The sequence below is a fragment of the Schistocerca gregaria genome, chromosome 4 (assembly GCF_023897955.1).
Source record: "Schistocerca gregaria isolate iqSchGreg1 chromosome 4, iqSchGreg1.2, whole genome shotgun sequence".
NCBI classification, from domain to species: domain Eukaryota; kingdom Metazoa; phylum Arthropoda; class Insecta; order Orthoptera; family Acrididae; genus Schistocerca; species Schistocerca gregaria.
Genome location: NC_064923.1, coordinates 30,240,803 through 30,255,781, shown reverse-complemented (window position 1 = coordinate 30,255,781; position 14,979 = coordinate 30,240,803). Strand labels below are relative to the sequence as shown.

The 14,979-nt window shown below is 42.4% G+C and overlaps 1 protein-coding gene across 7 annotated transcripts in view; it reads left to right on the top strand.

Annotated features, from left to right (window-relative positions):
* LOC126267963 (neurexin-1a) overlaps positions 1-14,979 on the top strand; it is a 1,982,806-nt gene that overhangs the window by 1,325,172 nt on the left and 642,655 nt on the right. The window lies entirely within an intron of this gene.

Below are 14,979 nucleotides of genomic sequence, written 5' to 3'. Positions count from 1 at the left end.
TTCGCCTTAACATACAGTATGATAGTATCAAACACAAAGCGCGCCGATGGTGAATGACGGATTCGAGAAGACCAAAGAGATGGGCAGACAGGCACATTCGCGTCAATATGTTCATAACCACCCGCGCCTGTAGAATAATTGTAAACAAAAGAACAAAACAACACAACACTTTCAAGATAAAAGTACGATTTTTTTTTTGCTTGCCCTCCAATATAGCTATTGGACGTAACAAATTTGTGTAATTTCTAGTTGTCGTTATCAAAACGTGAAGTTATTCGTCCATTATAGTTTCAGCAGCCCAGGAACCTGAACAAATTTGCATACTGTCCTTCCTTGGCATCCGTCCATTCTCGATGGGTAACGACCGGTGCCGCACACTTTGCTCAGAGTCTGTAGCGCCCTCTGTGGCTCACAAGTCCCACACGGGAGTGGTAGTCTCTGGGCGCGTGGAACGTGGCGGGGCTTCGAACATAAGCCGCTCTCCCTTTCCGCCTTGTCCTCTTACTGATTTCTTGTTGTGCGCGTTCGTCCTCTACGGCCTGGACCTCATTTCGCACCATTAGTCTCCTCTTGGCACTTTCCCAGTACTCGGATGAATACCGGCCTCGGTCAGAACCTGCCCCCTGGCTCCCCCGCCCTGCTGAACTTCTCCGTGCAGCAGTGTTTCCGCCACACGCTCAGGGTCCGTGCGCCTGACGTGTCCCACACACCTTAGACGTCGGCGGATCTGAAGTGCACGAATGCTGTAAGGCTCCGGTGTTGGCTTCTTTGTCTCTCCGACAGATCCGAGATGAAGGCTGTTCAGTCGAGATTCGTGTTCACCAAGAGACGTCTGTGTCTCTCAGCTTTAGAGAAGAGTCCTGAAACACGAGCGTTGTGTACTTTCAATTATTGCCAGCGGTTCGTTGTTCAGTACTCTGTTTTTCAAGCGAGCAACGTTAGATGGTGATTTTTCGATTCTCTTAGTAATCTCATTGTCCGTAGACAAGTTGCTGCGTACTGTGGATCCGAAGTAGGTAAAGTCATCAACTATAGAGAACTACCCTCAATGCTGATGGATGAAAGGTTGATGGTGCTCTGCACCATGATCTTCGTCTTTTGGAGGATGATGGTTATGCCAAATTTTTCACGTGCATGCGATAATTTATTAATTACATGGTCCACATCATCTTCTGCATCTGTTAACAGAGCTGTATCACCTGCTTATAACAGCTCACGAATAACAACTGTATTTACTTTGGTCTTGGCAGACAGTGTTCAAAAGATTTCCATCAGATATAGTATGTAACTACACTCCCTTATCACGATCTTTAAAGCTAAAGAGAAAAGATCCCTGCTGTACACCGCCAGTTGTAGGAAATGCTTCCGATGTTCTACCGTTCAAGCAGATCGTTGCTTGCGTTTTCTCATGGCCAGAGACAGTTATTTTTAATTTACATAAAATTACGATAGACATCCGCAGTAGATTTGTAACTGTCATTGTTGCTGCGTAGATTAAGCGGACACAAAAGAGATTTTTACGCAAGGATGTGCACTTTTGACTCAGAAATAATGAAAGATCTCACTATGAACGGACAGCCCAACAGAAATGAAGTATAATTCACAGACTAGAGATGTCAGGCACAGAATACAATCGTAATCAGCCATCAAAAAGTATGGGATTCGATCCCTGATCAGTTTTAGATTTGTATCTGTCACTAATCAATCCTTAACTAGCAGGGCCCCTAGCACACTTCTGATATTAACTTGATATCCAAAATAATTAATTTCATCAGTTAATTACCCCTACCCCACTTGGCATCATGTGTTTTCCCTATCCCATCCCATCCCCTCCCCCTCCCCCAACCACACATTTTTTAGTAACTTAGAATTGTGCAAAATTCAAAAAATGGCAGGAATTTAAAAATGGTGAAAATTTCAAACCAGGCGGAAATTTCCTTGTCCCAAGGCTATGCTGCTCTCCCAATTCACCACTCACCTGGGAATTGGCGGGAAATTCAGATTGAAGGTGTCCTTTCCTAGACTTGCACCCCACTCCTCCAGGGCAGAAAGCCCAGGTGGACCCACCAACACATGGCAACTGTCCACATGCATGACAGGAAAGTTAGGTTAGTCTACTTTATTTGTTTTTCTTTAGAAACTTAAGTAAAGATTCGTACAAATTATGTAATTAATAGTCAGGATCAGTCCTCATTAGAAAAATATATGCGTAGCGCGATTCTATAGCAAAATGGAAGTGGATAGTTCCTGTGAATTATTATGGGTGGAGGCTACACTCAACAACCGAGCTAAGTTAATAATTGGCTCCTTTCACCGACCTCCCGACTCAGCAGTATGAGTGGCAGAACAACTGAGAGAAAATCTAGAATACACTTCACATAAATTTCCTCAGAATGTTATAGTCTTGGGTGGAGATTTCAATTTACCAGATATAGACTGGGACACTCAGATGTTTAGGACGGGTAGTAGGGACAGAGCATCGAGTAACATTATATTGAGTGCACTATCCGAAAATTACCTAGAGCAATTAAACGGAGGACCGACTCGTGGAGATAACATCTTAGACCTACTGATAACAAACAGACCCGAACTTTTCGACTCTGTAAGCGCAGAACAGGGAATCAGCAATCACAAGGTCATTGCAGCATCCCTGAATATGGAAGTAAATAGGATTATAAAAAAAAGAGACAGGTTTATCTGTTTGGCAAGAGTAATAGAAGCCGGATTTCAGAATACCTAACAGATCAAAACGAAAATTTCTGTTCCGACATTGACAATGTTAAATGTTTATGGAAAAAGTTAAAGGCAATCGTAAAATGCGTTTTAGACAGGTACGTGCCGAGGAAATCTGTTACGGACAGGAAAAATCCACCCTGGTTCAACTACAAAGTTAGGAAACTACTGCGAAAGCAAAGAGAGCTTCACTACAAGTTTAAACGCAGTCAAAACCTTTCAAACAGGAGCTAAACGATGTTAAAGTTAGCTTAAGGAGGGCTATGCGTTAAGTATTCAGTGAATTCGAAAGTAAAATTCTATGTACCGACTTGACAGAAAATCCTAGGAAGTTCTGGTATAACGTTAAATCAGTAAGTGGCTCGAAACAGCATATCCAGACACTCCGGGATGATGATGGCATTGAAACAGAGGATGACACGCGTAAAGCTGAAATACTAAACACCTTTTTCCAAAACTGTTTCACAGAGGAAGACCGCACAGCAATTCCTTCTCTAAACCACCACAAGAAGGAAAAAATGGCTGACATCGAAATAAGTGTCCAAGGAATAGAAAAGCAACTGAAATCACTCAACAGAAGAAAGTCCTCTGGACCTGACGGGATACCAAATCGATCCTTCACCGAGTACACGAAAGAACTTGCCCCCCCCCCCCCCCCCCCCTTGTAACAGCCGTGTACCGCAAGTCTCTAGAGGAACGGAAGGTTCCAAATGATTGGAAAAGAGCACAGGTAGTCCCAGTTTTCAAAAAGCGTCGTCGAGCAGATTCGCAATACTATAGGCCTTTATCTCTGACATCGATCTGTTGTAGAATTTTAGGACATGTTTTTTGCTCGCGTATCATGTCATTTCTGGAAACCCAGAATCTACTCTGTAGGAATCAACATGGATTCCGGAAACAGCGATCGTGTGAGACCCAACTCGCTTTACTTGTTCATGAGACCCAGAAAATATTAGATACAGGCTCCCAGGTAGATGCCATTTTGTTTGACTTCCGGAAGGCGTTCGATACAGTTCCGTACTGTCGCCTGATAAACAAAGTAAGAGCCTACGGAATATCAGATCAGCTGTGTGGCTGGATTGAAGACTTTTTAGCAAACAGAACACAGCATGTTGTTCTCAATGGAGAGACGTCTACAGACGTTAAAGTAACCTGTGGCGTGCCACAGGTGAGTGTTATGGGACCATTGCTTTTCACAACATATATAAATGACCTAGTAGATAGTGTCGGAAGTTCCATGCTGCTTTTCGTTGATGATGCTGTAGTATGCAGAGAAGTTGCAGCATTAGAAAATTGCAGCGAAATGCAGGATGATCTGAAGCGGATAGGAACTTGGTGCAGGGAGAGGCAACTGACCCTTAACGTAGACAAATGTAATGTATTGCGAATACATAGAAAGAAGGATCCTTTATTGTTGGATTCTGTGATAACGGAACAAACACTGGTAGCAGTTACTTCTGTAAAATATCTGGGAGTATGCATACGGAACGATTTGAAGTGGAATGATCATATAAAATTAATTGTTGGTAAGGCGAGTGCCAGGTTGAGGTTCGACCTATACTTGAGTATAGATCATCAGTGTGGGCTCCGTACCAGGTCGGGTTGACAGATGAGATAGAGAAGGTCCAAAGAAGAGCGGCGCGTTGCGTCACAGGGTTATTTGGAAAGCGTGATAGCGTTATGGAGATGTTTAGCAAACTCAAGTGGCAGACTCTGCAAGAGAGGCGCTCTGCATCGCGGTGTAGCGTGCTGTCCAGGTTTCGAGAGGGTGCGTTTCTGGGTGACGTATCGAATATATTGCTTCCCCCTATTTATACCTCCCGAGGAGATCACGAATGTAAAATTAGAGAGATTCGAGCGCGCATGGAGGCTTTTCGGCAGTCGTTCTTCCCGCGAACCATACGCGACTGGAACAGGAAAGGGAGGTAATGGCTGTGGCACGTGAAGTGCCCTCCGCCACACACCGTTGGGTGGCTTGCGTATTATAAATGTAGATTTAGATGTGGAAGGAGCGCCTCAAAACGCAATGTAGCTCAAAAATTGACAATGTTATACAGGATATTACAAAAAGGTACGGCCAAGCTTTTAGGAAACATTCCTCACACACAAAGAAAGAAATTTTGTTATGTGGACATGTGTCCGGAAACGCTTACTTTACATGTTAGAGCTCATTTTATTACTTATCTTCAAATTGCATTAATCATGGAATGGAAACACACAGCAACAGAACGTACCAGCGTGACTTCAAACACTTCGCTACAGGAAATGTTCAGAATGTCCTCCGTCAACGAGGATACATGCATCCACCCTCCCGCGCATGGAATCCCTGATGCGCTGATGCAGCCCTGGAGAATGGCGTATTGTATCACAGCCGTTCACAATACGAGCACGAAGAGTCTGTACATTTGGTACCGGGGTTGCGTAAACAACAGCTTTCAAATGCCCCCACAAATGAAAGTCAAGAGGGTTGAGGTCAGGAGAGCGTGGAGGCCATGAAACTGGTCCGCCTGTACCAATCCATCGGTCACTGAATCTGTTGTTGAGAAGCGTACGAACACTTCGATTGAAATGTGCAAGAGCTCCATCGTGCGTGAACCATATGTTGTGTCGTACTTTTAAAGGCACACGTTCTAGCAGCACAGGTAGAGTATCCCGTATGAAATCATGATAACGTGCCCAATTGAGCGTAGGTGGAAGAACGAAACTAAAATGAGCTCTAACATGGAAATTAAGCGTTTCCGGACACATGTCCACATAACATCGTTTCTTTATTTGTGAGTGAGGAATGTGTCCTGAAAGTTTGGCCGTATCTTTTTGTAACACCCTGTATAATGAGTTACCATACGGGAAAAAAATTTCACAATACCGCTCGAAAGTAGTGGCAGAAGTACTTCAGTTCAACATAGAATGATCGCTTCACCTACAAGCTGGCAGGAAAAGGGCTGGAGAGAAAAGAGCTATCTTTATCTTTGGCAGGAAATGTGTTCAACTGATGATATGCTGGTGTTGGACAGAGCAGAGTGTATTACCTACGTGCATGCAGCTCAGGACTGTGAGTATCGCTGTTTGATACCAGAGTTTGCTACAGACTCCCCATGCTGCACTGCTCGACAATCAGTCTGCAGCCCAGATAATCAAAAGCCAGGAAGGCCAACACATGACACCACAACTGACGGAAAATGCATCGCTGCTCTAAGTACACATCGAAATTGTCATGAAAAAAGCAGCACTCATGATCAACAGCCCCTAATGCAACACGTGTATTTGGGATTAGAAATAATCATTGTCCCAAAAGATTGCACGAGGAGAGAGGGACCGCAGGTGCACGTCTGTTCTTATCAATGTGTGATCGTGAAGTAACCAACCTCGAGTCACTCATAGCTTCCTTCGTCCTTTCCTCTTCCTCCCTTTGCACACCTTACGTAGGGATACAGGCTTGTTCTGTCTTGTCACCGATGGTCCACAAAGAGATCTACCTGGTGTCAGTGACACACTGCTTTGGTCTGCGGAACTCAGCCACAGATGGATGCTCTCTGCATGCTGTAAAAGACTGGAACAATAACGAAATCCCAGAGAACTGTCCAAATCGCTTCTTCAAACGAACAGCTGCTATCGCCTCCACATGCTGCCTATGCCAGACTCTTCAGTCCAGTGCGTCCCCCGTGGAGCACACCGCTGTGTGACAGGGCAGTCACACAGCACTAACGATGGCGACACACACAACAGGTCACCACTCCGGCAGTTACAGGTTAAATCGAGGTAAAAGAAGGCTGCACAAACGCGAGTAGCGGCTGCGCGGCACCATCCAAAGCGCTGCTTCACAAGCACACACCATTATGCAAAAGAATACATGTCCCTGTAACAATTGTATTTAAAATCAACACACTTCTTACAAGCGAGGGTCTGTTAACAAAAGGAAACACAATTTTGACGATAATTATAAACGTCCTGTTTCCATGAAAGTTTGTGCAGTCCATTTTCTATTAGTTTTGAGAAGAAAATCGGTATAGTTTTTATGTTCGACTGCAGGATACAACTCACATCTGTCCCTCCCCCACCCTCGCGTTATTTTGCGGCATCCAACGAAGTGAATTAAAAAAACATTACAGCACTAGCACCAATTACAGATGACCAAATTGGTTAGTGGTGTACATTTGATAGGTGTATTTACGTGTTCCAGAGGTCCTATACACGTCCTCTCTGCATAAACTAGAAAACAAACTTCCATTATTTTGCGGATTAAAATTGCCGAGTGCTGCAGAAATTCCATGTTATTTCGAAACTGTCATTGCAGTAAAGCGGAAGCGAGAATTCAAACTCCACAGAAAAAATCTGTGTTACGCGATTATTTTCAGTTTGTTGCAAAATTACAAAATCAGCACATACAAATTGCCATTCTCGTGTGTATTACAAACATTACATACACGTGAAATAACATTAGAGAATACTGCCTTTCACTCCATTTGCTCACATGTCGAAAAAATCACATTTATTCTACAAGATCAGGCTTCAGTTCGGGAGGATGTTTCTTTCTACTTTACAGCTGATTCTGTTTCACCAGTGCTATGCTATTTCGCACTGGCATTTGCGAAACATTAAAAGAAAAGAAAACAATCGTGAGAGCTTCTCTTGTAATAGAACATCCTAATGTCACCTAGTAGAGACTCCTATAAGATACCTCTGATACATCGAACACAAATACTGTCTGCGTGTTGGCATCTGACATTTTTGCACCACAACTTCCCTCTACTGGCTTGTATTTAAATTTAAAGCAACCCTCACTTCAAGAAATGTCCAAAATCAGCAGACTGTTATTCGCAGTACCAACAGATTCTTGCATTGTAGTTTCGTAATCGTGTGTCACACAATCTACTCACATGTCAGGAAAAACACTACCATTTCTTGGTTTCACAATGAGCTATAATTCAAGTGACGTGTACTTTATAATTTAAAGGTTATCAAGTATGAAATAGCGCAGGACTTGCTACAACACGTATTTTTACATACACAACGATAATAAAATCAGTTATGATTCCATGAGAATACACAGTGAATTTGTATTAGGTTTATGAGCAAAATCGGTGTGGCTTGAGAGCATGTTGTGTGTTCAAACTACAAAGAGTCATGAAGGAGGTTATTATGTTCATTTCAGATATATTAAATACCGATACAGATCAGCGTCTATATACTCATTTACTATGTTCGAAAGCAATGTTCATCATCATTTTGTATCATGCAGAGTGAGAAAAAAACTGAACTATCTGCATCAAAACTTTAACCGATCATACCACTGCCTTTTGTAGAATCTCTTGTAAGATTTCATCACCTCTCTCTCTTCCAATTTACCAAAAAATAAACACTGTCTATGTGTTGACAAGCAGCCTATCACAAATACACATGTACTGCTGATTGAACAAACCTGTGTAAAGTACTGTTGCCTGTACTGGAGGAAGACCATATCCTACGCACTGTCAATTACAAACATGGTTTTTCTGTTGTTCTATCATAAGCAGTTGAATACATTGTTTTTCAGCTGTAGCACATACAAGCAATCTATGACTACAACTTTGTACACCGCCATACATTTCGTTTTTCTACCATGACTTGAAAGTCTGTGTTAGATGATAAACTGATATTAACCCATTTTTATCAACTGGCTCTTACAGAAAGATGAAAATCACATGGTGAAAACTGTGCTGCTCCGATAACACATGTGATTTTAGAAATAAAACACAGAGGCAATATTTCTTATTGACAAAAATGTGGATGACATATCAACATATGGAAACTGGAAGATTTTGCGGCATTGTGGAGCATTTCCAAACAGCTATACAATTAATTTAATCTTCCAAGGTGCTGGGGTAGCACTTGCCTCACTGTTGCGTTTGGAAGAGCATTGTATCCTCATTTTGCAGTCATGTATATTATCACAGTTCCGGTGCTGATGTTGAACACAACCGAAAGGTGCTGTTCAGAACATGCACAGGGTAATAGAAGTAAAAAGTTATCTTACTAGTAAGAAAAAAAGTTGAGGGCATCACAACTTACGGAAATAGGATGAGACTGAAGCATTGGGCAATGCATGCCAACAACTGTGTGAAAGTGATGACCTCTACATTTAATCTCATGCTCTACAGTGACAAGTTGTAGATGTCTAGTGTTCTGCCAAGGCTATCTCCATCTCAGACAAGTGTTGCCAGTCAATCATTATGCAATAATCAACAGTCTATTAGTGGATGGACGGGGAGAAAAAGACACATTCAGTATGGGATGATTTACTGTAATAAGCATCGCAGTTCATAGTCTGATCAATATACTCTAAAAAGCACTGCAGTTCATAGCACCATCAATTTTAGCAATTTAACCAGTTGTTCTGTAATTTCAGTGCCAGCCAATGGTACAGCAGAATGATTCCCAATTGCTGTATCATAGCTAAACCACCCCTCCACTACTGTGCAAGTAGTATATGAGGTGTGTTCAAAAAGCAAGGTGACTTTATATATTTATGAAAAAATATTTATTTATTCACCAATATTCATGTTGTCCCCTTCAAATAAATCCCCCTGATGTACAATACACTTGTGCCAACGCTTCTTCCAATCCTCGAAACACTTCTCATAAGCTTTCGTACAGCCTTGAGTACTTCCAGCGATGCAGTTTTCACTTCCTCAAATCGTTGAAAATCTTCCTCATTTCATAGGTCTCGTCAGTTTTGGTAACAGGAAAAAATCGCAGGGGGCCAAATTCGGTGAATATGCTGACTGAGGCATCATTGTTGGGTTGCCTTTGGCCAAAAACTCTCTCACAAGCAACGATGAATGTTTCCACAATTCCAGGCGTACCATAGCAATTGAAAAAAAAAAACAGTGAGCAAAACTTCAACATTTGATCGAACTTGGCGTGCTCTTTTCGGTCTTGGCTCTCCGGGGAGCTCCTATTGGGACGATTGGGCTTTGATTTCGACATCATGAGCGGAAACCCATGTTTCGTCACCAGTTATAACCCTTTTGAGCAAATCAGTATCATCATTAGTCCTTCAAGAACTCCTGAGCGATGCTCATGGGACGGTTTTTCTGATCAAAATTGAGTTTTGGAACAAACTTCGCTGACACACATTCATGCCCAAAACTTGCGAAAAAATTGCATGATACCAACCGACCGATGTGGCAACAATCTCAGCAACTTCGGCGATTTTCCGAAACAGTTTGCTTCACAGCTTCGACCACTGTTGGCATCGAAACCTTCTTCAGAACATAGATACCATTATTGGCATCGAAACCTATGGAAATTAAAAAAAAAATTACCTTGTAACTGAAGGCTGAGTTTCTTGTTGTCTGAGCAATTCACGGTTGCTGAAGCGCTGCATTATGTTAAGGATTTCTACCAGGGGTCCCATATCACTCCAGCTGCACACGGCCCACACCATTACAGAACCTCCGACGGCTTGAACAGTCCACTGCTGACATGCAGGGTCGATGGGTTCATGAGGTTGTCTCCATACCCGTACACGCCCATGCGCTTGATACAATTTGAAACGAGACGCCTCCTACCAGGCTACATGTTTCCATTCATCAACAGTCCAATGTCGGTGTTGACGGTCCCAGGCGAGGCGTAAATCTTTGTCTTATGCAGTCATCAAGGGTACATGAGTGGCACTTCGGCACCAAATATTATATCGATGATTTTTCGTTGAACGGTTTGCACGCTGACAGCTGTCGATGGCGTACCATTAAAATCAGCAGCAATTTATAGAAGGGTTGCACTTCTGCTAATAGAACGATACTCTTCGAACGTCTTTGGTCCCGTTCTTGCAGGATTTTTTTCCGTCCGCAACGATGTTGGAAATTTAATGTTCCACCGGATTCCTGATATTCACAGTGTTGTTGTTGTTGTCTTCAGTCCTGAGACTGGTTTGATGCAGCTCTCCATGCTACTCTATCCTGTGCAAGCTTCTCCATCTCCCAGTACTTACTGAAACATACATGCTTCTGAATCTGCTTAGTGTATTCATCTCTTGGTCTCCCTCTACGATTTTTACCCTCCACACTGCCCTCCAATGCTAAATTTGTGATCCCTTGATGCCTCAAAACATGTCCTACCAACCGGCCGCTTTTTTTTGTCAAGTTGTGCCACAAACTCCTCTTCTCCCCAATTCTATTCAATACCTCCTCATTACTTATGTGATCTACCCATTTAATCTTCAGTATTCTTCTGTAGCACCACATTTCGGAAGCTTCTATTCTCTTCTTGTCCAAACTAGTTATCTTCCATGTTTCACTTCCATACAAGGCTACACTCCATACAAATACTTTCAGAAACGACTTCCTGACACTTAAATCTATACTCGATGTTAACAAATTTATCTTCTTCAGAAACGGTTTCCTTGCCATTGCCAATCTACATTTTATATCCTCTCTACTTCGACCATCATCAGTTATTTTACTCCCTAAATAGCAAAACTCCTTTACTACTTTAAGTGTGTCATTTCCTAATCTAATTCCCTCAGCATCACCCGACTTTGTTCGACTACATTCCATTATCCTCGTTTTGCTTTTGTTGATGTTCATCTTATATCCTCCTTTCAAGACACTGTCCATTCCGTTCAACTGCTCTTCCAAGTCCTTTGCTGCCTCTGACAAAATTACAATGTCATCGGCGAACCTCAAAATTTTTATTTCTTCTCCATGAATTTTAATACCTACTCCGAATTTTTCTTTTGTTTCCTTTACTGCTTGTTCAACATACAGGGTCTGTACCAAGAAGCTATCAAGACGAGAGAAATGATAGCTCCAAAGGTACGTGGTTCTACAACTAAAAATGCTATACTGTTAAAGACATATGGCTTCTGAAGCATTAGTAATGTGGAATGCAACATTCTTAACACTCTAATTCAGGATATGAACATCCAACATTACACCTACAACCATCCTGGAAGTTTCCTGCCTCAGTCACTACAATGCCAAACTTTAAGGCGATAAAAGCACTTCTTTCTACACTATTGTGGTGTCCTATGAAGTGACTGAGTTGTTCTTCCCTGTGAAGGTATCATCGGTGTATATCCACTGCTCGAGCTGCTTATAATCCAACGATAATGAAGTCGGAGGCTGCCGTTCTGTCTCTTAGGAAATTGATGGATTTTATACGTCTTTTTAAGTTGCAAACATACCAACCTCAATCACACTGCCCTTAGCAGTCGTGCTGTTATTATTATTATTATTACTATTATTATTAGCGGTTCTGATGGATGCGGCTGTGCTTCACTGGGAAACAGAGCGAGGAAAAAACGACATTAATATTTTCGATAGTTGATACACCGAGTTACCGCTCACGAGCTGCTTCACAAAAATGCCCACAAAGAAGTGGCAATTTTTTATAAGGCCAGTGAGCACCAAGATCAGTTGCCAAAGGAGATTTAGCATTCCTCTGGCTAACAGGAGTCCTGGTCTCATGTGTAGGATAATATGGCAACTCGTCGTACCATCACGCTTCTAGAGTACACCGTCCCCATACTATTGAGGCTGATGTACGCGGCACCGGCCCACTCTCCTACAGAACGCTCAAGGGAATAGCGTTAAGTCTGATATGCACATTGATTCTTCTCCTTAATACTTGTGGAATAACATTGCTTGTGAGAACCAATCGTAATTCGGTAATACCTATATTGGAATGGATGTCAGGGAACAAAATTCGGGGTTGGGACACGTACTCTTCGCCTGTCTAAATATAGCGCCTCTGTCTAATACTTAAATCGCCTTCTTGAAGTATGTGTTAGAACATAATTTTTAAGCCTTTCTCGGTCTTGAGTGCCCTGTAGAGATGGGTCGTTCGCGAACTAACAGGTCCAAAGGGACGGTTCATAAAGATGAACGGAACGAGTGAAGAACGAATTCTAAGGAACGGTCTTTCACAGTTCACTTCGGTTGCGGCTTCCTACTTATAGTTCCCGGGAATGGGAAACGGTCGGTCTCATACCCGCAGCGGCACATCTGCCGGTCTCGCTCCGTCGTTCCAGCCTCGGTCCCGTTCCCATCTGTCTCGGTCTCGTCCTCCTTCGCGCAGCCACTCGTAACAGTTCCACTGCCGACTGCTCATAGCTAGATCAGTACAGAGTTGTTCGTTTAGTCCGCTGCGCATGCCCATTCTAGATCTGCTTCAAACGTTTCTGAACTCTGAATTTCTGGTTCTTTTTGTATTCTATTTAGCGTCCATGACTGGTAATTAAAACGTATTTTATGATTATGTAAATTACATGAAATTACGTGGTATGTAATACATACATCTTTTCAGGTAACAGAACAGCATATGGGCTTACTTTACTATTTCGAGAAACAGCAGAAGAAATACATGTAAAAAGGCAATATTTTTTTGTTATTACACATGCAAAGAAAGTCGGCACAAGACACAAGAGTGACCGTTTTCCGTATTTTTTTTTTAATCAAGGTAAAAGAGCATGTTCATTGTTATGGAAGGCAGACCGACTTAAAACCAGGTCAAATCCGCGTTCCATAATCGAGTGTCTGGTGTCACATTTTGTACAGAGAGTATGATAACACCTACGATATTATTCCAGTGGTACAGGGCGGCGCACGAAAAATCGGCCCCGAGTACTAGACTGTTCATCGTCGCCTACCGATCGTTGTTGTTTCCATTAGCTTATGTGTTGTTTATTCACTGCCTAATTATTACATGTTTATCTATCCTGCTCGTAGCGGTCAACAAATCCTTCGTAATTGGCGAGCACTCTGTACTCGGGGCCTGTTGTTCGTGCGCCACCTCATATTATTTCACTGCGATCAGCCACATAACGCTACTATTGGCTAAACGAGAGATTTTGCAGAATCAAGAAAATTACAAGCGTGTGGGGATTCTGTTATGCGTAAAAACTCTGTAGTCCAGGGCGGAGGAAAGTGCCCCTCTTGGCGCCTTCCAGCTTCGGTCCACTTTGCTAATAATTTTCAATTTTTCATAAGAACCGTATACCAAGCACAAATGAACGGTGAACGAGTAAAAATGAAGGGTTCCCAAAAAAGAGCGATCACCAGTGAACTAGTTCCCAACAATGAACGAGTTTGCTCATCTCTAGTGCCCTGGTACGCGCATCCCACCCAAATTCTCCACATTTCGTGGTACTTTTTCTCTCATTTTATGTATTCTCGTTCAAATTGGGTAATTTTGCAAGTTTTCCGCGACTTGATATATTTCATCGTGTTTCCCTCAATTATACGAATTGTCCATCAAGTTGCTATAATTCTACCAGGTTTCCCTCGATTTTTACAGATTTTATGTCATTTTCACACTTTTTTCGATACTTTTCCGAAAGTATATGGTCACAGTGCTGACATACCCATGCGTTTTTTTAAATTTTATACGAGGATATTTTCGTGTCCTATACACCAGCCTACTAAAAAATCCCAAGTATTCTCCTCTTCCCGATGATCTACATGCATGCATTGTGGATAGCAAGGTCGTGAACACATAGTAACGCTCGCTTTTTACCTCGGTGAAGCTCAACAAGTGGTACAGATTGGAAACTCGAAGTCTAGAAACAAATCCTTGTACTGCTATGATACATCAGAGAGCTTGTATGCAGATTCATACAGCAACGCATTTGATGGAAACTCAATATCGGGCGCACTTTTACATGTGCATTTGACTTCCACTCTACCATGTAGGGGTTGAAATGTGTCCATTGTTGATTTCTGCTGCTGCTCTGATATTTTTCCCATAAGTATACGCTCTCATTGCTTTCCAGATGAGCTTCGCTACTTTTGTTTCTTCTTCCAACCCTGATACGTTCCCACAACTCTGTCTGGAGGTCTAGAAACTGTAGATCTCAGGTATTTCTTTATGCTAGTAATAACTGATTCGTTAGTTGACAGTATGTCGACTGCACTTAGCCACCTGGAACGTGAGAGTTTCCGTTCTCCGCACCTGCAGAGGTACAGACGTACAGTTAGTATGTTATGCACCTGTGCGCCAGTGGCGGCTCTACACATATACCTAGAGAGACTATGCCTGCGTATTACCATTCGCTAAGTCACGATTTCAACCACTTGTACGCTATTTTCGACAGTGGTACAACCCTGTAAATAGCGAAAACACGTCGCGAAACGATTCTTTAGGAGATGTAAGCACATTTCAGTTCATCCTGCGAAAAAGCGTAACATCTTCGTTGTAATTTATATTACCGATATTTCGTAACAACATTGTCTAGATTCTTCAGTAATAACAAGAAACCACGGCATT